Here is a 27930-nt window from a genome sequence, read left to right as displayed (position 1 = left end):
GATGTATTTTATAGGCATACCTATAAGCCAAATGCCAACAAGTTGAGAACGACGACGAATCGACAACCAACCACCTCCTATTGACCCCCTAAGAGCTTCAGCAGCCTCACGATCGCATAACTTTGGCTCAATTACGCTCTGGATATTGTAGTAGGTTAAGCTTCTACTTATCCTGAATTGACCCCGACATACTCAATATATGTATGTCCGGCTTGTCAACGCACACCGCACAATACTAACCACCTATTTACATGCCCACTCAAACCCACTCACCTAACATCCCTCTCCCTCTGGACCCAACCTGTCGAAACAGCACGTTTCCTGCCCCTCCCGTTAGTTGAGTTAGACGATGACGATCGGTGAATATACCCCACTAGCAGGGCCTAGTGCCTGATACCGCAACAACAACAACAGCAACTAAAAAAACACCTGATACTTTCAGATCAGTTCCGATATAGAAAGATAATCTGACCAAGCAAAATGCGGACATAAAAAATATGATATTACAGTTGCTACAGTTTGTTTTTTCAAATGCAGATGTTTAATTTTTTAAGTTAATAGTTTATGTATATACCTATTTATGAAATAAGTTATCAAGAAGATTAGTGTTTTACATTTTCAATGGCGTGGAATTTGAACATAATTTATTACTAAAAAATACTTCAACATTGTAGTATTAAATATTCTAAATAAATGTTTTGAATTATGTATTTTGCAGTAATCCTTCTGACGTTCCGTTAAACTAAACTTCTTGAAGAAGTCGATCCTACTCAAGTGAAGCCTGGAGCCTCCTCTTTGTTAATGGCTCTTTAAAATGCGCTAAGCCTCTTTATGTGGTAGATGTTGGTGCTATTACCAGATTAATTTCTTGACATGCTTATTACTGACAAATGATTGTTTCTCTGAAATATGTACATATATAACTTGATGAGTGTAATCTCTACATACTGCTTCGTCATTAGGTGTGCTCTAAGGTACTCTACATGGTTGAGAGAATACAGAAGGTGGCGGGCATCGCGGTACAAGTGAAATTGAGAGAGCACGCTGTTGAGCAAATGAAGTAGGAGAGTTTCGTTAATTTTTTTTCTACAAATAACTTTTTTCGTTCTACTGTCATTCTACATAAACCTAACCTAACTTTTTTATTTCTGGTTACAACAGTTTGCTATTTTCGCAACTCTCCCCACTCACCTATGCGCACCGCTCCTATAAAATTACATCACGTTGGCGTCCTATACTACCATTCGTGTATCTAACAGGCCATTAGACTTGGGGTTATCATTTAATCAATTCCGTAAGAATTGTAAGGGGTGGGAAACGAACTAAATACTTCCAAAAAGTTGTATGCCTTAATATAGGTTTCAAGCGCACAAAATTAGAAAGGCTAATGTTTTAAGCACCTGAAAAACGAAAACCAACCCAAGTTAGTGAGCATGGCCTTCCCGTATAGTGGTTTCCAAAAGAAAATTTTGGTTACCGTACACTTTTCCCAATCCATTTTTCCCAAAAGTCATTTTTCCCAAAACTTTTGTTCCCAATAAAATAACTCCCGAACCAATTTTCCCAAAAACAATTTTCCCAATTCAATTAAAATCCTATTTTTCCCAAACTTGTTTTTTTTTGCGTAGAACTCCTTTTCGCGTGGGCGGCCTTCGGCCGCGCTTCAAAAAAATAACCCTCATCAGTCCAGCTCCGGCTACGCAATCCACCGTATTTTTGCGTAGAACTCCTCTAAAGAATTTTTACACATTTTATAATTTTTATATCATTAATAAATAATTTTTTGCTCTTTGGAAAAAAATGTATTTGGGGAAAAAGTCTTGGGAAAAACAGTTTGGATGAAAAATTTTGGGAACATTTGCCTTTGGGAAGAGTAAGCATTGGGAAAAAAGTTTTGGGAAGAATGGATTGGGAAAACTGGTCGGCAACGGAAAATTTTGGGTGAACGCAAATTTTTGGTGTAACACAGTAAATAAATTTTAAGTTACTCAGCCTTCATGCCGGAGTTAAAACTATGATTCTGCCAAGAAAGTATATTATATGAAAAGAGGCAGTGTTCAGTGACTACTATCAAATTACATTTATATGCATAGTAGATCATAGCGAAATTTAGTTACATACAAGACATACATTACAAAAGTTTCTTTATGGTTTCACTCGTTCCTGATTTTAAGGGGCTAATATCTTTAGTATCAGCATAGATGTGTTTTCCTTGTAGATACGTTGTTTTGCTAAAGTCACAGGTATCGTTTTCTTTTTATTGAAGTTTTTTGCATTCCCACACAAATCAAACCTTGACCAAGAATTGATCTCTGAGAGGTATTTGTGGTGTTGATTTTCTCACTTTATTTTAAGTTTTTGAGAAGATAAGGAAAAGCGTGTACAAATCTTCGGCGTTGGCGCTGGTAAAGCAGTCCATTCGATCGAAGCACAGCCAAAGGGGGACAATTAAATCAGCTTCTACGCAAACAAACAACAAAGCCGGCTAAACGTGCAATATAAACAACTGAATAATGGCAAATAAATATATTAAGAAAAAGGAACAACGTACAGCTGACAGCCGCATTAAAATAATACACATCACCTGGCGCTGATTTTGCTGCCGCCAACCGAGGAAGCGAGGTTCGGCGTTTACCTTTCGGTCGCTGCCCTTGAAAAAGTTGCTGGTTGTTGGCGTTGGCTTTGGTTTTGGTGTTGAGCCGACGCCGACGCTGTCGTTATCGTCATCGTTATAGTCTTTACATGTAAAATCGCCTTTAAATTGAACCTAACGCTTCATTAGCTTTGGCCATTTAGTCGATCGTGTGCATTCGCGCTGTCAACAAGAAAGATCGCTAAATAACCAACTACTCGGTAAACGGTGTTGTTCATCCTGCCGGGCGCCGCCGACGAACGTAAAGCCAAGTTCAAACGCGCAGAAATTGTGAAAAAATGTGTGGTTAACGAACAAAGGAATTTTATTTTTACGAACACATCAGACATTTAAGCATAACAAAGCCAAAAGAATTTTTTCTCCACAGAATTTTTTTTCCGTAAATTTTTTATAAATAAAACGTCGATTAGTAGACCACAAATATACATACGGGTATGCATTAAGTAGAATAAAATAATAATGAAAATAAATATTGCTTGTACGGAAGCAATTAACGTTTGGATTTCCTGAGGCTGTCATTTCTTTATGTTTGCTATTTTTGCTGTTATTGTAATGCAATTTGAATTTTCTGCAACTCAGCAGTAAGTGAAAGACAAAAGAAAAAGAAGAAAACAAACCAATTTTTTTTAATAAATTATTGTAAACAAAAGTGAAAAAAGAAGATCAAAAACGAGTGCACGCACGAAGAGAATGTCTACCAGTGCGTCTTGATGTTGATCGTGCCAATTTCATGTAAAAAGTGCTTAAATGTGTAAATTGTTTTTGTCTCTTTAATAACATTTTTTTGTGAGCCCTCATTTTTGTTGTGTCGTATTTGTTTGTCTTTTTGCTCAACCAATTTATGCACAGAGCCATAATGAAATTTTCCACTACGAGTATTTGTTAGTGCAATGCATGTGCATAACCAACTATAATTGTTTAGACATGGAAATACATAATTACAGACCATTAATTGACTTATCAGCCCCACAGTTTTTGCATATGTAAGTGCATTTGGCGTAAAAATCGTTTACATATGTATATGAGTTTAAGCATTTCAAGCAAATAATCGGCGTATAAAGTATTGTTGTAGCAAGGTATGTATTCACGCAAATATATATGTACATAGGTATGTATCATAGTGGCTGTGTACCCTGCAGTGAAAAGCCAAACTAGGCGGTAAATATTCTGATGCATTAACTGGTATGAGGTGAAGAAGCCATACTAGTTCCAGAGTGACTAGAATTGTACCAGTTGCAAACGGAGCAATTAAAGGGATATGTGAACAAATATTCTTTCATTACCATAAATAAGAATGCAGAAAATAGTCCCAAGACGTTTAATCGGGTGACTTTGTTGACGCAGCCCCTCTTCATATGAAATACTAGGGCTTTCTCTACCTCCGTTTGTACTTGGCTTCTGTTTATTTAGGTGAAGTTGCTATGCAAATAACTAGACCGATCTTCTGATTTTCAAAGCTTAAATCGGAATATTGACACCAAATGTCGAATTTCGAAAACACGACCCAGATATTTGAAGTGTTTTTTTATACGCTTTTTAAGTTTCTTCAGTACACTTATTCTCTTTGCCTGGTCCGTTTTCCATAACGGTACATCTCTGAGGTATTGATAAATATTCAGTATAATTTTGGCATTGCCATATAAATATTGTATTTCTTTACACTTAGATAGATGTAATGAGATCTAGCCTAGATCATATATTCAGATAAAATGTGTTGATTCAATGCGTTGTATTCAACCATACTTACGAGGGGTGCCTTTTATATTACCAGATTAGAGAACAAAAGCAAATTTTAATCATCGAAAATCACTTTATTGTTTTTCAAAATATTCTCCATGAAGATCTATACCCTTTTGCTTGCGTTTGAACCAATTGTCGAAGCACTTTTGCCACTCTGAATGAGGTACCTCCAAAACATGCATTCTGAATGCCACAACCGTTTCTTCAGGTGTTGACCTCTCAGTTTGTTTATTACGTACGGGAATAAAAAGAAGTCATTCGGTGCCAAGTCAGGACTATACGGCGGATGACCCATTAATTCGATGTTTTGGGTGCTCAAAAATGCAGTTGTTTGAGCCGATGTGTGAGAGCTCGCATTGTCCTGGTGAAGAGTGATCCGTCTTTGGCGATTGGTTTTCCTAATTTCTTGGCCGACAACTGGCAAACAAATGATTGTGTACCACTCAGAATTTACTGTTCTGCGTTGTTCTAGTGGTACGGTTGCGACATGTCCAGTTTTTCCGAAAAAAGGCGACCATTTGCTTGGAAGTGCTTCGTGTGCGAACAACTTTTGTTGGATTTGGGCTCATCTTAAAACACCCATACAGTCGACTGGTGTTTACTTTCGGGCTCATACGCGTAAATCCATGATTCATCACCTGTCACGATGTCATAGACGTATTTCGAAGCCCTGCGATCGTATTTTTTGAGCATTTCCTTCGACCAATCGACACGAGCCTTTTTTTGAGCGATTGACAAATTGTGTGGGATCCAACGCGAACAAATTTTTTTGACCCTCAAATGTTTATGCAATATTGAATGTATGCTGGTCCCACTAATGCCTAAGATTGTCTCAATCTCACGATAGGTCACATGACGATCTTGCAATATCAGTTCGCGCCCAACATCAATGGTTTTTGGAACAACAACTGATTTTGGACGACCTTCACGAAATTTGTCTTGGAGTGAACCACGACTGAATTCACCATACCATCGATAAACATTGGTCCTTGATGGAGCTTCATCGCCAAAAAATGAATTAAGTTCATCCATGCAATGTTGCTGAGTTAATCCACGTCGAAAGTTGTAAAAAATAATCGCACGAAAATGTTCACGATTTAATTCCATTTTTGGACCGAGATGAATCTTTTAAGTTACTGTAAACAACACAAATAGCGCTGGTATTTCAAAACGTTCTGAGTACGTAAAAGCCAAAAAATGTCAAACTTTGCGATACAGCTGTCAGTTGCCAGATTGCAACACCAGGGTTGCCAAATCCCGAAATATAAAGGGCACCCCTCGCATATATGTACATATGTCTTTAGTAAAAAAATGATGTACCCATGAGTACACATGTACACGCCTATATATGTGTAAACAACGATGACTGTTGTGTATCGCGGGCCTAGACGTTCCACCGTTGTGTTCACGTTTTGCACGAGTGCTCCACGTGCTTGAGAGTGAATGTAGTGCTTACTACTCCGGCAGCAAAAGCAGGTTGAGCTGAATGTTCTCTTCGTCAAATTGATGTTTTATTATGGTGATGTGCTGTGTTGTAAGTCATTCTTTCTTATCAGCATATCCTGTTCGAACTGACTTTTACCAGAAGAATATGCGCTTTTGACGATGGGAGACATTTTATGTCCCTTTATTTTAATTTAACTTAATTTAATCTTATTTAATTTTTTTTTAATTTAATTTATTTTATTTTATTATATTAAATTCTACTTCGTTTTTAAATTATTACACATTTTTAGGTTAATTTAATTTATTTTAATTTTTGTCTTAATTTTATTTTAATTTATTTTATTTATTTTGCTGTATTTGTTTTGCCTTTATTTGTCTCTTTTTATTTATGATTTTTAGTTAGTTAAGTTTGATTTATTCTAGTTTAATCCAATTTAGATCGTTTAGTTGTATCTATAAAACGTATCTTGTATTTACAGTCTGTCTGATAGAAGCGTGACCGCCATAACATAGAAACTATCATATTTGACCAGTTCGATTCTAACAAACAGCATTGTCCACTTTGGTATACCGTTACACCTGTCGCGGCCGCCGTTGCCGAATGTGCATCTGCACAGGTTCGAATCTCGGTGCATGAAACACCAAATAATAGAAAAAGTGTATTTCCGCCAAGAAAAAGCTCCTCATAAAATATATCTGCCTTTCGGAGTTGGCTTAAGACTATAGTTCACTCCATTTGTGGGAAAACATCAAGACGCACACCACAAATAGAAGGAGGAGCTCCTCCAAACACCAAATAAAGGGTTTGATTTTTGAGTATAGATATGTATATATATCTACATATATATATCCTTTTATATATAAACGTCTTCGAATTTTTCAATTATTTGCTGCAGATACTCGTGAAATTTTTGGACCTATAGGAATACTGCTCAAATCGTTTTTCACACGTGGAACTCATTTTCTGAAAACTACGTTCGCTTTCTAAATTTTTCACAAAACTAATAATTTGCCTAACGTCTATTGCGAAAAGGAAAACGTATCCCTAAGCAACATTTAATCTTTTTTATAATGGAACTCTATGTTTGAATTTTACCGGCCACTCTATTAGACACCCTGCATTAATATATAAATTAAAAAATTAAAACTAAATTTTTATTTTAAAAACAAAACAAAAAAACTGCGGAGCGAACTCCGTCTTACTTTATTGAATACAAAATTTATACTGAATTAAATTAAATTATAATCAAGCTAATGTCGAGCACAATGCAACGATACCGGATACCGCTTCCAAGAAATGCAGCTTGGACGTACATACGCTTACTTGCAGTAGACATATCGTCAGCTTTTTACAGGTGTCAACGCCCTATGTTGAAATAACTGTGGAGGGCGTTAACTTATACAAATGCTTTTGTGCCTTATTGCTTATTAATTTTTCTATTGTTTTTATGTGCACGCCTGGCATTCTATCATTGAATTTCCCGTTTTTGGTTTTTTCACAATCACAGAAGTTTTTTCAATTGTGTCTATTTTTAATTCTTCGAATTGTAGTTCTATTCTAGTTGCTATGAAGTGGAGTGGCTTAGTTATCTTAAAAGTATAGATATGCAAAATATTGACAGCTAACAAGATTAGTTTTTTTTACTTTACTTTGATAACTGTACAAGTTGGGTATTTCTCTCTAAATTAAATGAAATAAATATGTATGTCTGATGTTGATCAAATTTGGATTGCCAGACGTTATATCCGCTGAACTAAAAAGAAGTCGTATTTGGTATCTGTTTTTCCTTGTGCACACTTTCTAACTTAAAATTAAATATTTCGACTACTAAACGAAATAAGCTCTTTCTACACAGTAATGATGGGCCTGAAGAGTTTAGTCTCTACCAATGGTAGATGACTGTCTCGTAAAAAGTGGATCCCAACAACATCTTCGTGCTCAAAATTTTTTAGAAAAGGGAAGGCGTTTCAGATTGCCGCCAATTAGCGTATATCAAAGGGGGAAAAGTCTCTAAACGCATTCCGGAACTGAGTCAACAAAGCAAAACAATTCAGAAGCAAAGTCAAATTGGACTCTCCAAGTGATTTCGTTTACTTTAACTTCAACGCTTATGCGTTGGGCCAGAGCGCTTTTGTGACCTTAGCTGAGCTTAAATGTAGTCGAATAAATAGGGCTAAGTATAGTTTGAACGGCACAAGAGCTGGGATGAAGTGGAGGGTCACAGGTGGGCAAAATATTGCGGATACCCTCTTAGTGGAATAATATCGGGTGTTTTTTAGCTGTATGGTTTGACAGCTGGGAATGGCAAAAAGTGTTGATATTTCTGTTTAGTAATGTTTGGTAAGCCATCAAGAATCGTTTAACGCAAAACAACGCTTCCAAATTGCGAGAATTTACTTAAAAAAAAAATCTGTTTGCGAAGTTGATAGAGAACTGGCGATCTCATTGGTTCTTAATTATTTCGATATAAGAAAGGAACTACCGTTGCGGTGAATGTGTATGGCGCTATCGAGCCATGAGGATTGAATTTTTGTTTCCAAAAATCGATCAGCTAACTAAATGGACCATATCACTCGTAGTCCATAGTTATAATCAAAACAAAAAAAGAGTGCCATGAAATTATTTTCCCGACTCCCTATTACAATAGTCGCTAATACCCAGCATTCTTTCTATCCTTGCTAGCTTTAGAGACATTATAATATAAATTTGAGGCAAATTGTTTTTTTTTAACCAAAAGACTAGACTTGTAAGCCAAACATATGGCGTAGCTTCTGCTTATATCGGTTATCTTGGATTTGATTAATGGCTGGCTGCACTTAATGGCTGGGTGAATGGGAAGTTGTGATGACTTAATTTAATATCAATACATACAGGGTGTTCGGTGACAGGATTAGGAATTAAAAGTTAAATTTATAAGGAAATTACTAATCTTAAAAGTTTATTTAAATAACTATTCGGCCGCCGTAGCCGAATGGGATGGTGCGTGATTACCATTCGGAATTCACCGAGAGGTCGTTAGTTCGAATCTCGGTGAAGGCAAAATTAATAAAAACATTTTTCTAATAGCGGTCGCCCCTCGGCAGGCAATGGCAAACCTCCGAGTGTATTTCTGCCATGAAAAAGCTCCTCATAAAAATATCTGCCGTTCGGAGTCGGCTTGAAACTGTAGGTCCCTCCATTTGTGGAACAACATCAAGACGCACACCACAAATAGGAGGAGGAGTTCGGCCAAACACCTAACAGAAGTGTACGCGCCAATTATTTATTTTTTTATTTTTATTAATATAAAAAGAAGACAAGTGCAGATTTTTTAAATTATTTCCTCTAAATGTTGGTCATAACGTCGTGTACATTCTTGGAATCTGGTCCCCGTATCACTTGCTGGCGAAGTGATGTCGAGATGCCATTAACCTCACGAATGATATTTTCTTTTAGGTCTGAGAGGGTTAGTTTGTTTCATAATTTTACTTTTGAGGTACTTCCACAGAAAAAAAGTCCATAGGGAGAAGATTGGTCGACTTGGGTGGCGAGGACATGTGACCGAAACGGCTTACCAGTTTATTAAGGAAGAAATCGCGCAGTTATGCTATGGCTTCTCTTGTCGTTTGCGGCGTTGCACCATTGTGCTGAAACCATGTGTGTGCCTTGTTCATGGACCAATTATTCTCCTGCTTGACCATGCACCCGAAACGGTCACTTTGATACTGTGAAGTTGATGTTAGTGGGGTCTGTGCTTGAGGTGACAAATAAGGGCGATTTTTCTTATTTGCACTTCTATTTAAATGGAAGCGAGCCTCATCACTCTAAAAGAAAATGTCTACTGTACGAAATCGTTCCTACATTGTGAACCAGAAATTTGTTCGCAAATTGCAATCGTAAGGCTTAAGCACTTGTAAGATTTGAGGCCTAAGATCCTTCCTCAATTTTTCATGGACAATAATTTTTGGAAGTTATAAGGCAGCCGCTCTCTTGCGCGCGGAATGACGCAAATTAACTTGTAGCGACGAGTTCAATACTTTCATTCGTTCTCGATGTTCAGCTAGATCCCGGCCGTGAGCTGCTTACCACCGAAATTGTTGCCCGAAACCTTCGCACTCATTGACAAATCAAATCTTCACTTCACTACGACTTCGTGACTGCGTACGTACTGTATTTGAGGACAACTTGAGAGCGAAACTAATTAGCTTTAATTTTGAACAAAATTTACTGAAAATTCATTAACTTATTATATATCTATAAAATCATTCAATAAAATTTCTATTAGCTCCAATAACTTCCTCGGTTCGGGTCCGGAAACGAATGCATGCCCGAATCAAATGCTTCTTATTCATACTGACCATAATTCAACTACAACTGTTTGGGTCATACATAGTAATACAGAGAATTAAGGTGTGGGGATCTAGCTGGCCTTAGTTTCGATGTTATGTGATCATGGAAATTTTCAGCCATCCAAACTTGAGCCGCCATCGCTTTGTGTGACAGTAGAGACGTACTGAAAGATGTATCAACTGTCACCGCGTACACTATCAATCCAGGGTTTCACTATTGTCTCTAGATATATGCAGCGTACTTCTCTCGAAATCCTTGAGTAAAGAAGTGTGGTGGCATGACATGTCCTTTCCCTGAGATTGGTTTTTTGGTTTTGATTAAAATTTGTTTCGTCAGGAAAAACCATAATATCTCAGAGTGTTTAATTCTGTTTAGAAGGCGTTTTGATCAGAAAACTCACTGTTTCTTTGTTTTCTCCGGCAGAAACTGTCTTCTGCGCACAACGAAGGATTTATACCGGAGATCTTCATTGACAACCTCAGAAACGTTAAGCTCTCTCATTGATTTTGAAGGGTGCTCGTCAATGATCGCTTGCACTTTTTGAATAAATTCTGCAGATCGGACAGTGTCAGAATTTTCTTCATGTTTTTTTGTGTTTTGGAACAGATTCAGCATCGCCGCCTGATGCTTCTAATGCACTGCGAATCTTATGAACGAATGCACGGGCACACTTAAGAAAATTGTAGATTTCCAAATCAGTGTGATTTGCACATATAACGACGACTGCCCGTCTCTTCACTCCTTGAGTTAAGTTGTAGTCAACCATGCCTTATCTGAAAAAGAGTAAAAAAATAACTGTTTCGGGAAGGTATAGGTCCTCAACTATCGTATGCACCCCGTATATTCAAAATTAGGCACTTACATCCATACGTTTTCCTAAAGTTCACAATTTGTGCTTACTGATAGCTACTAGAAGGCTTCTTCATCAAACAAAGTATTTCAAGTGCTAATAAAATATTATTAATGGTTGATTATCCCCATATGAGGGTGGGAAATGTGAATGACATTACACAAAGGGAAGAGAGGCAAGAGTAGTAAATTTCATATGAAGTCACTGCAAACAATAATGAAGCCACACAAAGCCTGTTGCCATATGAATGAATTATGCAGACACTTATTGAAAATATGTATGTTTATATGTATGCGGGTATATTTTTTTTTAGCCACTCAGTACAAAAAGAAAAAAAAAATGGTATTAAAGAGTATGAAGTACTCATCGAGGCTGTCACCAATGGCATCCAATAATAAGCTGTAGGCAAAAAACAGCAATACAATTTTATATAAATGTACACCGAGGTGTACATACATATATAGACATTCGTGTGTTGTACTTAAATTTACATATCTACTCATACATGTACTGCATATCCATGTGACTATATGAATTTAGAAATTTATTCATGAGAGAGTAATCGGCATTAAATGGTATCCATATAATCATAAATAGTAGTTGCCATTGGATTTTCGAAATGTTTAAACACGTGTTTTAATATGTAGATACATATGTACATATACATTTCCATATACGATTTGCCACTATTGTTGCTAATATTGAAAAACAAAGCACAATCGTTCACTTGGCTAAACTTTTACGCCTATATATTTGTACATACATACTAGGGTGGCAATTTAGATCTCCAGCTGGAAGGATTTTCTGCTACATATTGTGCTTTCAGATTGGCTTCTAAGAAAGATTTACTCGAACAAACGGTGTTGTTAGTCCAAAAAGATTTTTGGTTCGGCGCAGGTCTTCCTCTGAACAGATGAACCTTGAAACCTTACATGATGTGTATTAACGCCTATTACCCACAGGTTGTTAAATTAACCTCAGCACTCTCCTTGTTCAGTAAAACCAAGGCGAGCAATACGCCCGCAAACTTGCCAACAGTCTCTTCTGCTTGCCACACGCGCCGTTCATTGCAGTTCCTTACGGTAGAATGGTTAATAATCTTTGATGCTGATTTTTCCATTTTGAATTTCTTTGGTGGTTCTTCGGTTTCTTCTCTTTTTATCTACTGGATCTGCTTTCTCATTTAATTTTTCACCAATCTGCAGATCTACTATTTGCCACAATTAAATTTTTCAATGGGCTAGTACTAATTTTTTTGACGTTTTCGATTGTTTTTTATGTTTATTATTAACGTTACTAGATGACCCGGGCGGTTGTCGTCTTTGCAGGTATCTCTTCTTCAACAGCTCCATGGAACGATGAGCACGTACATATACTTTCTGCTCAAATATGAACGAGACTTTATCAATAAAACGGTCCGCGGATGACATATGGCAAAAATACATTTTTTGTTGGATGGTACCACAGTTATAAGCTTACATGGCAAATTTCAGCGTGATATGTCACATAGTTTGTTTTCTGTGCTACTGTAAACAAGTCAAGCTCGAGTGTGTTTTTCGAATTTAACGATGGAAATTCAAGTTGAACAAAGAATTTGTTTGAAATTTTGTTATTCGAACAAAATTTCGGCTTCAGTCGCCTTAAAAATGTTGCAGACAACCTATGGGGACTCTGCTCTATCGCGTGCACGTGTTTTCCAGTGATACAAATCGTTCAAAGAGGGCCGTACATCGGTTGAAAACTTGCCTCATGAACGTCGTCCAGCAACATCAGTAAACGACGAAAACATCGGAAAAGTAAAGAAAATTTTGCTTGAAAATCGCCGTGTGACCGAAAGAGAGATAGCTAGTGAGCTGAGCATATCAAATGGATCCGCTCATACTATCATTCATGATGTCTTGGGCATGAGACGAGTGTCCGCGTGTCTTGTTCCAAAATTGTTGAATTTTCTTCAAAAAGAACAACGCAAAATTGTCGCTAAGGAAATGCTCGCCATGACTGTGCCATCCGGCACATCATAACTGGTGACGAGACTTGGGTTTATGAGTATGACGTCGAAACAGCCCAACAATCATCGGAATGGCGTTCCCCGGAGGAGCCGAAACCCAAAAAACCACGCCAAAGTCGCTCAAAAATTAATGTTATGCTGACTGTTTTTTTCGATTACGAAGGTGTGGTGCACTCGGAGTTCCTTCCGCAAGGCCGATCGGTTAACGCTGAATATTATTTAGACGTTTTAAAGCGTTTGCGCGAGAACATTCGTCTTAAAAGGAAGGAATTGTGGGACAACAAGTCATGGTTCTTGCATCACGATAATGCACCAGCTCACACATCACGTCTTGTTCGCGATTATTTGAACAAAAATAATGTTAATATCGTTCCGCACGCACCGTATTCGCCTGATATGGCTCCATGTGACTTTTTCCTGTTTCCCAAGTTCAAGTTGCCGCTCCGTGGAAGACATTTTGAGACAATTGAAGTCATAAAAGAGAGTTCGAAGAAAGAACTGAAATCCATACCGAAATCGGCCTTCCAGAAATGCTATAATGATTGGAAAAAACGTTGGCATATGTGTATCGCCTCCAATGGTGATTACTTTGAAAGAGATAAAATAAAAATGGAACAATAATTAACCGTTTGTGTTTTATTAAATCAGTCTCGTTCATATTTGAGCAGAAGGTATATCTACAGATATCGTATCAAGCCAGGAGGGAAGTGCATATTACCCTGTGGAGTTTTCAAACTCACTCCAACCTAATGCAATTCCCGAGTTCTACTAATAAATTTAAAAATTTATTTATCTCTTTTAAATTATGCTAAAGATAAGGTTCATATTATCATTTTTAGATTTTTATTTCATCATTCCGAACGACGTCGGGCACTCTGATAGTAAACTGTAGGTATATACATATGTGTGTATGTATGTGAATGAAGGCGCAGAATCGCCAAGAACCGATTATATTTTCTTCACCCTTTTTCCTTTTTTATAGAAATTTCCAGTTTCCTTCGACAGGTTATTATTGTTTGTGCTAGGCATAGCTGCTAATGAACTAAATAAAAAAGGGGTGTTATTTATTCCACCAATTAGTCGCACAATTACTGTTATCAGTAACGAGGTTTTGAGTCATCGTTCAGTGCCATAGACCACTAATTGATGAGCCGCCCCTCGTATGCTCGGGACATGTGTATCATTAAAGCAAAACAAAAGTGAAAAAAATAATAATAATAATAATCGAAAATCGAGCATACTTAATTCGCGAACAAAAGTTTGAATAAAAGTTTATGTTAATATATTAATATTAGAAATATGTCAATGACAAAAATAAATCCCTTGTCCATACGAATGCAAATTTCAATGTTTATGAAGAAATTAATAGGAGATCCGGATGGAATATTTGTCAGGTTTGTAGTGCCAAAAAAGTACAGCAACGAATATTACAACAATGAAAATCCTGAAAAAGTAAAATTAAATAAATATCACGTGAATTGCTAACGAACGTGTTACCATGAGCAGCAACTGAAGTAGCAGCAACAACAAAAATCAGTAGGATTGCAACAATTAGCCCTCCCATAGAATAAGTAAAGTGAAACCACCGCTATTGTCGATCGAAACTTGAATGCTTGGCATATTCAAAAGCAAAAAAAAAAAAAAACAGAGGAAGCAATCGGTTTATTGTTTGAGAACTTCTTGAAAGGCTTGTAAATCAAATGTTGTAAAAACGACGTTGACAGGCTCACACGACACTTGCAGATTTACAAAGTATGTATACCTATAAATACGAGTATATTAAAATATCTATATGTACACACACCTAACTAACAGCACTTGCGATGCTACACTACAGTAAAATCTACTAGTCCCGAACTATCCGCTGCATTTTTAGCTGCATGGGAACTATCAATATCGATAACTATAGTTTGACAGCTGATAATGGCAAACTGCGACATTTCTTTGCAGTAATTCAGCTTCTGTTCTAATTCTGGTAAGCTCCTAAATTGTGGGGATTTACTTTAAAAAAAACAATTTGTTCGCCAAGTTCATAGAGCGTAGTGTTGAAGAAGTCACTGAAATGTCGATTCGTCGTCCTTCTCGACTTGTTGGCCTTTGTCCTCCGACTACGTGGAAAGTTTTACAAAAGGATTTTGGCTACGCACCTGTAAAATACATCTCGTGTCTATCAAATGACCATCGTTTGCGTCGTATTTTTGCTGTTTGGGCTCACTTATATTTATTATTCGGCAAATTAGTGGTTCCATATATAGAAGTCCACGCAATTGGGGAAAGTTACAGATCGCTATTCACTTGGGAGTGGCCAGGACGGTTCTTCTACATATGGCTCAAACAGCTCACAACTCTCGGGATTAGCCCAAGTATCCTCTGGGTAGCTTCCGAACACCCGTTCGAAAGCGAGCCAACGTGGGAAGGCGAAGCATTCCAGGATAGCTAGTTGTGCGTTGGGTTTATGACCCGCCAGATATGAAAACACGAACAAAGCCCCGGATGAGAACTTCCTGTACTGATGACGATCCCTGCAAACGAAATAAGGTTAACAATTTGAGGGCATGCACCTGGAAAGTCCGGCCCCTTAATGGGGAAGCTGTATTTGCCCGGCCGGTTGATGTCCTCGTAAGAGTAAAGGCTGAGATCACTGCTATTCAAGAGATAAGATGGACGGGGCAAGGAAGGAAAAACTTAGGACATTGCGACGTCTACTACAGCTGCCATGTAGAGGAGCGCAAAGTCAATGTGGGATTTGTTGTGGGAGAGAGACTTCATCGGCAAGTACTGTCATTCCTTGCAATACTCGGCATCAATACGCCATTTTTCAACATCTTGCTCATTTGCGCCCACACCCCGACGGAAGAGAAGGATGACTCTTTTCATGAGCGCCTGGAACGTTCCTATGAGAGCTGACCCGGCCACACAATACAAATCGTGCTTGGCGACTTCAACTCAAGGAGGGCCAGGAGGGAATTTTAGGTCCCACAGTCGGAAAACTCAGCCTATACAACAACACATCGGGACACCTACGCACGTCATAGAGAATTTGAAGATCCCAATACCCCAATCGTTGACGGCGGAACTGTCGTTCCACTACCCGACCATGACGAGGTGAGAATAGCGATAATGCGGCTAAAGAACAAAAAAGCCGCCGCCGCCGACGGACTGCCGGCTGAGCTATTCAGACATGGCGGCAAGGAGCTGGTAAGGTGCAAGCATCAGCTTCTATGCAAAATATGGTCGGATGAAAGCATGTCTGCCAATTGGAATTTAAGTGTACTCTGCCCAATCCATAACAAGGGTGATCCTGAAATCTGGGCCAATTATCGTGGGATTAGTCTTCTAAATATCGCCTATAAGGTTTTAGCGAGCGCATTGTATGAAAGGCTGAAGCCCATCATCAACCAATTGATTGGACCTTTTCAGTGTGATTTTATGTATATATATAATTGGCGCGTACACCATTCTTTTGGGTGTTTGGCCGAGCTCCCCCTCCTATTTGTAGTGTGCGACTTGATGTTGTTCTACAAATGGAGGTACCTACAGTTTCAAGCCGTATCTTTGGTTGATTCGTTAATCTGCAGAACGAATGACATGCTGTTCTTTTGCGGGTTTTCTGCCTTAACGATTGCCCTGTCGTCCATCGGCACCGCAGGGTTGTGTGACTTTAAGTATTTCAGTACGTCTGCACCGCTTAAATTCATCACCGGGGGCCAAAAGCGAGCGCGAGGGGGGCAAGGTATGTCCTTGGCCGGAATAAGCTTAAGCTTTAAGCCTTCCAGTGAGCTGCTGATCTCAGCAACGCACCTTTCTAGGACAACCCTTGACCAGTCGTCGTCGCACTTTATTACCCTACAGCCTCTCAGTGCGCCTGCAGAATCGAAAGAAGGGAGAGCTCCGCCCTGTGCTCCAACTACATTTTTGCAGGACTACTTTGCCGCTGTTAGTGGTTTCGCCTATCAGTGCATAGAGGAGGTTATCCTTAACCACCTCACTGAATGGTTTTTGCTTTGTTGTATCTTCGATGCTATTGGACACCTTAGGTCTCTTCGGTGGCTGATCGATCACGTCCTGTGACCTGTTCCTCTTCGTCGCATCGCCTTTTCTGTTATTGTCTGGTTTGGGTTTCTTGGTTAAGAAGTCCTCGTACTCCTTGACCACCTGCTGGTATCTTATTTTATCGGCCACGTCACGCTCGTCAGTCGCTCGAGCGAGTTCATTCTTAGCAATCTTGCTGAGATGTTTTGCGATGTTGTCGGTAGGTCTGTTTGCTGTTGTTGCCTGCTTGGTAAGGGAGTGCTGTGGCTGGGCCTTCCCTTACTCCTTGCTGACTCCGTCGTATCTTGGCTGGAAGCCAGCAGGTTATCCTCCTCGGAGGAGAGTATTGCGTCGCAGCGGGGCACGAATTTATTGTTTTTATCTTTTGTTTTATCCATCCTGTTTCTTACGGTTGCTGCACCTGACTGCGTGAAGCTCCACAACCTACGAGTTTCGAGGGAAAGTAAAGGGGTCCTCCGCGGCAGCGCCCCTTACCGCGGTAAGGCCACAGTTACTCTCGAAGGCGGCCAGGTATTCGAGAGGGAAATTCCGTTCGCGATGCATATGTTTCAGTTCCCTGCAGCATTCAGCCCTCGGCAGGATTCCAGAACACCTTGGCTTGGGAATGTGTTGGTACGGTGCTCTCCGTATAGATGATTGGACGAACAGCACACGCGCCGTTTCGCGAATGGGTTGTTCGCCAATCCCTATACGGAGCTTCCCTCTTAGTTCATGGTGGGTTAAATTCCTAAATAGAATCTAACCTCCATTTAAGCCCCATCCCCGGGCAAGGAGACCAACATGAAAGGGATGGATCTGTTTAGGTATACCTATATATTTATGTTTATATATGCGCGCACGTTTTTCGAGGCTTTGCACACCCATTAGTTTGCTATTCAATTGCTTTTAATTGTTGCCGTTGTTGTTGGTAATTAATTGGTTTGTAAGTGCAAGTACCCCAGCATTCCAATTTGCATATAAATAAATTGTGTTTATTTACGTTTCAAGACTAGTGTAAGCAATTTATTTAAATGTTTGCAAGTAGTTGCGGACAAAAAAGTAAGGAATTTGCGGTATTCTGAAATATGTATTTATGATTCCTATGGCATTTTTTGTTTTAGCTCCATAATTGAACAATAAAGTTCCCAATCATGAATTTTTGCATCAAATTCAATGAAAATCGAATATAAAAAAAATCGAAAATCTATAAAACATACTTTAACAAACGAATGTAAAACCTGTATAATCTTTTCTGAAAAAAAAACATTGTTATAGCCTAGAGAGATGGTGGCGTTAATCGGGATCAACGACTTAATTCGGAATTATCTCAGAAATTAAGTGCAGGAACTAGACTTAAGAATAAATAAAAATAAATAATTGGCGCGTACACTTCTGTTAAGTGTTTGGCCGAGCTCCTCCTCCTATTTATGGCAAGCGTCTTGATGTTGTTCCACAATTGGAGGGACCTACAGTTTTAAGCTGACTCCGAACGGCAAATGCTTTTTTATGAGGAGCTTTTTCATGGCAGCAACGGACTCGGAAGTTTGCCATTACCTGCCAAGGGGCGACCGCTATTAGAAAAAACTGTTTCTAACATTTTTGCTGTTTCATGCACGGTTATTTGAGACACTTAATTCGACAACTACATTTAATTTTGTTAATTCAAGTGGATAAGGGGAATTTTCGATGACAACATTGCCGAAAAATGACAGTTAATATCTATTGCGAATGAAAAATAAATACAACTTTACAGAGAAGAACAAGAAAAACTGGATGCTGTGCCAGTTTGCCCTCACATTCTCGAAATTACATTAATTGTAATCGTCCCCTTAGTATTAAAATAGCCTATAAATTTTTTGATGTTTTGAGAAAATGAATTTCAAACTTTTTGTCAAAAGTAGCTCTCACTCAAATCTCGTTATGTCTGTAAATATTTATTATTTTTTGACTGACGTTTTGACCCACTTTGTGGAACTAGAATTTGACAAAATTTTGACCACATATAAAATCGACGATGGAGAATCCAAAAATTCAATAAAAAAATAATAGCCTATGAGCACATAGGCTATTGTTATACTAAGGGGACGTAATGATATTTCGGAGCAGTTTGGGATATTGCAATTTCAACTTTTTTTTTTAATAAATAATTATTTCTTGGTATCAGTGCAGCTAACATCCGTATTTGTTGCCTGCAGTCCATACTTTACTGACAAAACTATCCAATAACCAAATCAGCTGTTCACTAATCCGCGTAATAAACTTTTAATCTGAATTAACTGTGCCAGTAATCCCGATTAACGCCGCCATCTGTCTAGGCTATGACTGATTTGATGTAGAGTAGTGAATTTACTTACTGTTAGTTATATAAACATACAATCTTGGCAATCTAATTGCAAGGTTCTCTGTGTGGCTCGTAAGTAGTGTCATCCTGTTAAAACCAAATGCCGTCTATGTCGTTTTATTTAATTTGGGGAACCAAAATATCGGTTAATCTTGTGTGGTAATGATCTTCCAAATCGAAATAATCTTCCAAGAAAACCTGCGGCACTACATTGTGCACGAGTTCTAGAAGGACAAGTTGATGGCATAGTTAAACCTGCTCGTAAAACGTATTCTAAATACGCCTTCATCGGACTCATAATTTGTATGTTTGTGTGGAAAAAACAGCAGATGCTTTCCATTTCAATTCAACCGGGCTATTCGGGTCATGTTCTTCGATTTCGTTGTAAATCAAATATGTTGCTCTCTAGTCAAAATAATGAGACACGTATTTTTTTGTTCGCCCGAAAAAAATCTTTTTCAAGAGTTATCGGCAATTTTGTTTTTCAGCTCAAAATCGATTTTTTTTAATTATATAGGAAATTTTTTTTTTAAATGCTCATATTGCTCAATGCTCAATTGAAATGGAAAGCATCAGCAGTTAAACTCACTTGTATTTGCAAGTCTTCGATCACGTCAGCTAAACATCTTAGATCAGATTAGGTTAGGTTAGGTTGTAGTGATTGCTCAAAAACCAATGTAAACTTTTCAAGAAATTTAAAGAAGATCCCTGATTTCCGGATTACTGAGATTCTCAAAATTGTCTATTTAAAATGCTAAATTTGCGTCTACATAGATAGAGCAGGATAATGACATAGAAAGGCAAACTTGTTTCTTTCTCATCTAGACAGCTTTGCAGAAGGCATGTGGAACTCAGTGTTCTAAGGTAATCCTTATTTTGTCTTATCAAATATTATGTACGTTTAGCATTTATAGTCGGCTACAATTGTTGGACAATCTATCTAAAGTTTAATAAGGGAATTGGGTCTGGATGAGGTACTGTGTATCAAATCTATCTATATATCGTCAATAAGATTAGTGCCAAGCCTCGCTAGTTCATCGCGCTGCAGTTCCCCTCGATGTCGCAGTTGCCAGGAACCCATGGTGCTTTTGGATGAATTGACTCAGCTATCACTTTGGTGTAACAGTCCGGAGAAAATGGATCTCATACTTTTTAGCAGGAGACATAAGGATGGCTATATCAAAGCATATGCTCATATGAGCATTAAATTTTTTTATAAAAACAAGGTTTGAAAATTTAAAAGCCGAAAATGATAAATAAAAATAAAATTTTGAAATAATTTGTAAATAATGAGTATGACTTTTGACTTTTAGACTTGAAATATATGGATCTGACGTGAATAATAATGAATTAGGTAAAACTGCGAAAATAAATGTCACCATGAATAAGGTTTTTATGGAGCGTGGATGGCATATAATGCCATATAATACTAATTATATTTATTAACAAATATTTGAGCTATATCCATTGCGTATTGACCGACTTCGGTAGCAATTAATATTATATAAAGCCGTATAATCTAAAAGGTTTTGGATATTGGAACTTAGGAATAACACATCTTTTTTGCATCCAATATCATGTAGTATGACGGAAAGGTAAACACATTTTTTTCAGATAAGTAAGTTCTTAATAATCCATATCTTCTTAACAACTTCCTTTTTGTCCTTCTTGGGCAAAGTGCGTGCAATATTCACAATAGAAGCTTCATTTGATTCGACGATTGACCGTAAGTATTGGACATAAGCGTTGTGTATAAATCAAACCCATATTCTTTTACGTTACATATTTTTTCGTTTTTTAGATTTCCCTGACGATTCTTCATATGACTTTTGAGGTCGACCACTTTATCCTGAAAATTTGGGAATATTCGAAAACGCCCCGGTCTTAAAATCTTCTGTAAACCGCCGAACTTTTTGGTAGAATTTTTTGGCGTTATTCTTGTTGGCCAGCATCTCAAGCTGCTCGCACTCACGTATTTCGGCCTCTTGTTTTTCGGATAATACGTCGCTCTTCCTTTCTTAGCTCTCGGTAGCGATCCCACATGGCTCGCGTTGCGTCCGATCGTAGCGTGGCTCCATAGTCAGCATCCTTTCTTTCTGCGGCAGCATGACATTCCTCATCGCACCAACTGTTTTTTCGGATGAGCCGGAATCCCATTTCTTCTTCGGCGGCGGTAGGTAGAGACCGAGAAATGTTGCTTCATGCTCGAGCATGTCGAATTGTTGGGTAGTATTCTCTGAGAGCAGGCTGTTTGTTGTGATTGCAGCTTTTCGATGTCGAGCATTCTTTGCGTAGTTAGATGTACGTTTTTTGCTGCACAGAGGCGCGTGCGTAGATTTAATGCCAGACGCTCGTCCACTGGAGTGAATGACAATACTTGGCGAAGAAATCTCTCTCCCACAACTAATCCGACATTGAATTTGCGCTCCTTTACATGATAGCTGTAGTAGACGTCGCAAGGTCCTATGTTTTTCCTTTCTTGCCCCGTCCATCTCATCTCTTGAATGGCAGTGATGTCAGCCTAAATAAATAAATAAAATAAACTTAAAAAAATAATTTCTGGTACGCGAAAACTATAAACATAGATTAGATAGATAGAAAAAATGTAAACAATAATTAGGGCTATGCTCCTATGGACTTTTTCATTCAGTCGCTGAAGAAAAGCCGGTTATATTTTTTTAGCAACAAACTGACCCGCCCTAATGTACATATATGCTGACAAAAAAATTCAGCTAACTAGCTGATAAAGCATAAAAATTTCCTTGCAATTAAATACGCAAGCTAACACAAATAATAATGAAATATGAATACGCAGAGTTGTGGATGGCAAAGTCACAGTTGTCAATTGATTTCGTAAACAAATTATCCAACAACAAAACGCGCAAAAAATGCTATGTGGAGTAAAATCTACGAAAACTATTTGAAATTAAGACTGGTACGAGCCTATCACCAACCGACATCCAATAATAGGAATATAATAATAAAGAAAGCAGCAAAACTTCACCGTCTTTTTGGCAACTTATACGTATATTTACGCATGCGTATACAGGGTGGTCTAAAACAAATATATTCGTATAGAACCCAGTTGTTTTAATACCGTAGTTATAGAGAAGTATACAGGACTTTAATGATTAAAATGTTTTTTTCTTTTTACAAAAACACCGTTTTAACTTTGTTATAGTAAAAAAAGGGTGTCTTAAGCCTGGAGTAATAATATATATATATATAATTGGCGCGTGCACCCTTTTTGGGTGTTTGGCCGAGCTCCTCCTCCTATTTGTAGTGCGCGTCTTGATGTTGTTCCACGAATGGAGTAATAATAATACATTTAAATAGCGTTGCCAACTACTGAGTTTTCACTAGGACTTGGAAATAAAGCGCGAACAGTAAAAGCGCTAAATTGTTTGAAATAAAAACATACTTTTATTCATAACATTAACAAACATATAAACCAAAAGTAAAAAATAAACATATAATGTATCATATAACTTAATAACAAAACTTATTCGCTCATACTGATTCTTTACTAAAATAGCGCCTAAAAAAAACTAAATTACAAGTTAATTTCAAAGTCTATTTCCTCACCTTTTCCACCTTGTGGCGATAAAATTCTGACTTCGAATCATAGTTTGAATTTATGTAGATAAACGTGTTTACTTCCGATGTGACTGTTCACATCACCTTGTATAAGTAGATTTTAATGGCCATCTTTTTCTAATGAGTTTTTTAAGTGGAACAATACATTTACTTAAAAAAGGCGAAATGGTTATGAATATTCCTTTAAAAAGCATCAATTGCGCTGAAGACGAGCTAAACTTCTGCATTTGAGTATGTCAATTATCGGAGTATGCTAAGTTTTCCACATTTGTAAATGGATTCAGACCAATTGAATCTTTAAACATCTTTAAACATCATTTGACCCCAAAATTCTGATAGGTACCAGCAAGTAAAACAAAACGTAGCAGCTCAAAGCAGGCATGCAAATGCAATCAGCGAGTCGATCAATATTTGCAGAGAAATATGTGTATGTATGTGTATATTTTGATCGACTTTTCAAAAATTAGCGCTCTAATAAACCTTAATAAACCTTGTCTCTTCGGTTTCATTACCTTTAATTATTATTTTTGCTTATGCTAATACATTTGCTGGCACTTGTTTGAAAATTTTTCAATTTACACACAGGCATGAAACCCAAATAACGGAGAAAGTTTTTCGAATAGCGGTAGCTCCACGGCAGGCAAACCTCCGAGGGTACTCCTTCCGTTCAGAGGAGGCAAAAAGGTGTAGGTCCCTCTATTTGTAAAAAAACATAAAAAAAGGGTATAAGCGGATATATGAATATATACTTATACAGGGTGGCTGATGAATTTTGCTACATTAAGAAACTCAAATAACTTTTTTTTTAGTGTATGGAATTCATTTATTTGTTTTTCAAGTTGAAGGTCATTAAATTTTATTAAATGTAGCTTAACTAGTTTTAAAAATAATTGAATTTAAATGCCCTCCATGCTCGTTGACACAAGTGCGGCATCTTAGTAAAAAGTTGTTCATTGCTGCTTTGAGAGTTGCGACAGGAATAGCCGCAATTGTTGCCCGAATGGATTGTTTTAGTTCATCCAAATTTGTTGGCTTTGTTTTATAAACTTCTTGTTTGCATAAACCCCACAAGAAAAAGTCAGGTGCAGTAAGGTCAGGCGACCTGGGGGGCCAACGAAGTTCGGAGTTTCTTGAAATCAGTTTATTGGGAAATTTTCGTCGCAACTCTGTCATAACAGTCTGGGCTATGTGAGACGTTGCCCCATCTTGTTGAAACCACACAGAGTTGAAAGGAATTCTCTTTCGGCGTAGTTCTGGATAGAAAAATTCTTTCAGCATCTTCAAATAACGGTCTCCAGTAACCGTAACGGTGTGACCATTTTCTACAAAAAATAAGGCCCGACAATACAGCGTGAAGAAACCGCACACCACACTGTCACGCGAAGAGGATGCAACTCCGCCTCGTGGAGTATCTGTGGGTTAGAAGTACTCCATATTCGACAATTTTGTTTGTTCACATTGCCGTTTAAATCGAAATGGGCCTCATCAGACATGAAAAGGCAGTTTAACATGTTTTGGTCTTCTTCCACCATTTGCCGGATCTTCTGGCAAAATTCCAAGCGAATCGGCAAGTCTGCTGCATTCAGTTTGTTAACCATTTGAATTTTGTAGGGAAATAAGTCTAAATCTTTGTGCATTATTGTTTGCAAAGACTGTCGGCTGACACCAAGTTGAGCAGATAAGCTTCTTGTTGAAACCCTTGGATTGCTTTGTATAGCTGCAACTACAGCAGCGATCGTTTCCTCCGTCCGAACTGGTGGGTTTCGATGATAAGGCCTTCTTGCGACTGTTCCTTGCTCAGCAAAATTATTCACCAGTCTCATTATGGTCCATCTGCTCGGGGGATCGCCGCCAAACATCCGCCTGTACTCTCTCTGTACCAAAACTACGGACTCCAGTGCGTGATAGCGGCGGACTATCCAAATTCTTGTTTGCGTGTCCCAGTTATCCATTTTAATAAATTTTAAAGATCAATCTGCAAATTAAAACAAAAATGGAACAGATAACTTAAAAAGAAAAAAAAGTTATTCAATTTTTTTTTGGTAGCGGCTTTCATCAGCCACCCTGTATATAAGTAGTTTATATACTTAGTAGGTACTTAAATGTTAGACAATATTTTTATTTAATTGGAAATCAAATTCTTTTTTTCAGAAAATTTACATTGAATTCTGTAAAAATTTAGATGTTGAAGCGACATTTTCGGAAGTACTCATAAAATATCTCAACATGGCATGATATAGAAAAAGCAGTTCAAGTTTTTCGAAAAGAAAACACAATTTGTGTCGATCAACATCGATTAAACAACATTGAAAACGCTCAAGATTTAGAAAAGTTGTATTTTTTCATTAAGTGTGTCCTTGACCATTCTGAAAAACTTCTGCTTTTTACTCTAAACTTTACTCATTCAAATCCCACCCGCAAATGGGCACGTTCTGAAAACATCCGACGCAAAAAGTCCATTAATGAGTGTAACATGTGGCATGTCGGATTTTCGGTAACCCTCTCCCTGATAATTTCAATACTTTCTTTTAATACATGGGAGCAATTATACTGAAACGATTTTTTAATAATGTAATTAAAGATGCCGACCGATTGGGTGAAAGCTATTCCATTATTTCCTTGATAGTTGCCGCTCCCTGTATCACCTGCATTGATATATATCGATTTAAATCTTCGCTCGATTATGTCGCATGCGCTGCTCTAAACACGTAGCTGAGTCATCTAATGGTGATTTTGTCGGCTAGTGAAAGTTGTTAAATCAATTTATGAAACTAGGTGGCATATTTTTCAATATTAAACTTAGTTAACAATAGGGGTGATAATTTTAAAATAGAATATGGATATTGGACCCATGAATGCAACATAGAAATCAAAACATCTAGCATCGACAAAACAGCTAATAATTTAGTAAATCAAAGGAAAAATATTCGTATATATGTATATAACATTCGCGCTTACACCAAGTTTGCGTGTCTACTCGTATACCGGGTTTATACCGCCTGCGAATAGCAGATTTTTTTTTATGAGGAGCTTGTTTATGGCAAAAGTACTAAAGCGTTTTTCAGTAAGAGCGCTTCAACTTTTTTTTTTTTAATAAAACACAACTGGTTTGACTTTTTTAACTAATTTTTTTTTATTATCAAGTTTGAACATATACATTTAAGTATGAAATTCGCTTTCTTTTGCATGACCTCCGCGTGCACGTTTTACGAAGTCTAATCGTTGAACCCAATTTTCGACCACTCTTCTGCATAAATCGGCCGAAATTCCAGCAATTTCGCGTTCAATATTGGCTCTGAGCTCACAAATCGTCGCCGGCTTCTTACTGTAGACCAATGACTTCACATAACCCCAAAGAAAATAGTCTAGAGGCGTCAAATCACACGAGCGCGGCGGCCATTCGACCGGTCCCTTTCTGGAAATAATGCGCTCATCGAACTTACTCTTCAACAAATCAATTGTAGCGTGTGCTGTGTGGTTTGTGGCCCCGTCCTGTTGAAACCACATGTCGTCTTAGTCCATACCATTCTATTGCGGCAAAAAATAATCGTTTATCATGTCGCGTTATCGATTCCCATTCACAGTAACGTGGCGATCGTTCTCGTCAACGAAAAAATATGGGCCAATTACGCCGCCGGCATGTAAACCGCACCCAACAGTGATTTTTTCGGGATGCAAAGGTGCCTAATGGATCACGTGTGGATTGCTTTCTGCCCAGTAACGCATATTTTGCTTGTTGACAAAGCCATTGAGCTAAAAGTGAGCTTCATCACTGAAGATGATTTTTTGCAATTATTTGGATTTAAAGTAGCAGCAAAAGAAGGATTATTTTCATAAAAAATTTGCACGATTTGTAATCGTTGCTCAAGTGTGTAGCGTTCCATGATGAAATGTATACTAATGAAGTTTAAAAATGACAAGCGAAAATAAAAAATATTGCGTCGTTCGCCCTCCCTATCGGAAAAAAGTTGAAGCGCACCTATTGAAAAACGCTTTAAAAGTACTTCTATCACTTTGGTGTTCCGTGCCCACAACGGGTTTCGTATTTGGACATTACCGAATTGCAGTTCAGCTACGGCCGAAATATAAACAAAAATTTTAGGGCAAGAGCTGATGAAGAGCCAAATGGGAGAAATCTGTTCATGCTATGAGTATTTAACCATCAATCAACACCATAGTAACAACAAAAATTCACGGAAAATGTGCTTTACGAAAATCAATAAAAATGTGTATATTATAATAATACCTACATAAAGAAAGAAATAATAAAATATAGTAACTAATTATATTAAAAACAGAACAGAATGCTACTACTCCACTTCTAATTACATCAGCAATAATAATTAGGATAATTACAAATGCAATCAGGGTTCAGCAGTAGCAATAAAATTGCATTCGTCTGCGTCATCAGTTAAGCAGCAGCAGATCGGTAAACCCTGGTTTGAGCTTATTGTAATGGAAAAAACACAAGTGGACTTACCCTATGATCAAAAAGTACCGGGAAGGTGATGTTGACTGTTTTCTTCGATTGCCAAGGCGTAGTGCGCCATGAGTATCTTCCATCGGGCCAGACAGTCAATAAAGAATATTATTTATTGACTTTGAAGCGTTTGAGAGATGCTGTACATCGCAAACGGGCGGAAATGTAGGCAAACAATTCTTGGATTTTGCATGATGTTAACGCGCCGTCGCACCGAGCCCAAATTGTACTGAATTATTTGACCAAACACTAAGTAAATATACATATATCGCGCAGGCACCGTATCCACCTGATATGTCCCCGTGCGACTTATTTTTGTTTCCCAAGTTGAACTTACCACTTCGTGGAAGGAGATTTCATTCGATAGAGGAGATTAAAGAGAATGCGACGAAGGAGCTGAAGACCATCCCTTTCCTCGCCCTACCAGGGGTGCATGGAGGACTGGGTTAAACG

The 27930-nt window shown here is 37.9% G+C and overlaps 1 protein-coding gene across 3 annotated transcripts in view; it reads left to right on the top strand.

Moving 5' to 3' along the window:
* The first annotated feature begins 2567 nt into the window (after positions 1-2567).
* Positions 2568-27930, top strand: part of LOC128871821 (organic cation transporter protein) — a 65556-nt gene continuing 40193 nt past the window's right edge. Inside the window, exon 1 of one of the 3 annotated variants that reach the window (XM_054113910.1) lies at positions 2568-3085. The gene's annotated coding sequence lies outside the window, so the exon portion shown is untranslated. Of the gene's footprint in view, positions 3730-27930 lie in introns of all 3 variants that reach the window. The other 2 variants (XM_054113911.1, XM_054113909.1) reach the window with 2 other exon arrangements.

This window comes from Anastrepha ludens, chromosome 2 (assembly GCF_028408465.1).
Source record: "Anastrepha ludens isolate Willacy chromosome 2, idAnaLude1.1, whole genome shotgun sequence".
Lineage (NCBI taxonomy): Eukaryota > Metazoa > Arthropoda > Insecta > Diptera > Tephritidae > Anastrepha > Anastrepha ludens.
The sequence above is the reverse complement of the archived record's forward strand: the minus strand, read 5'-3'. Positions and strand labels throughout refer to the sequence as shown.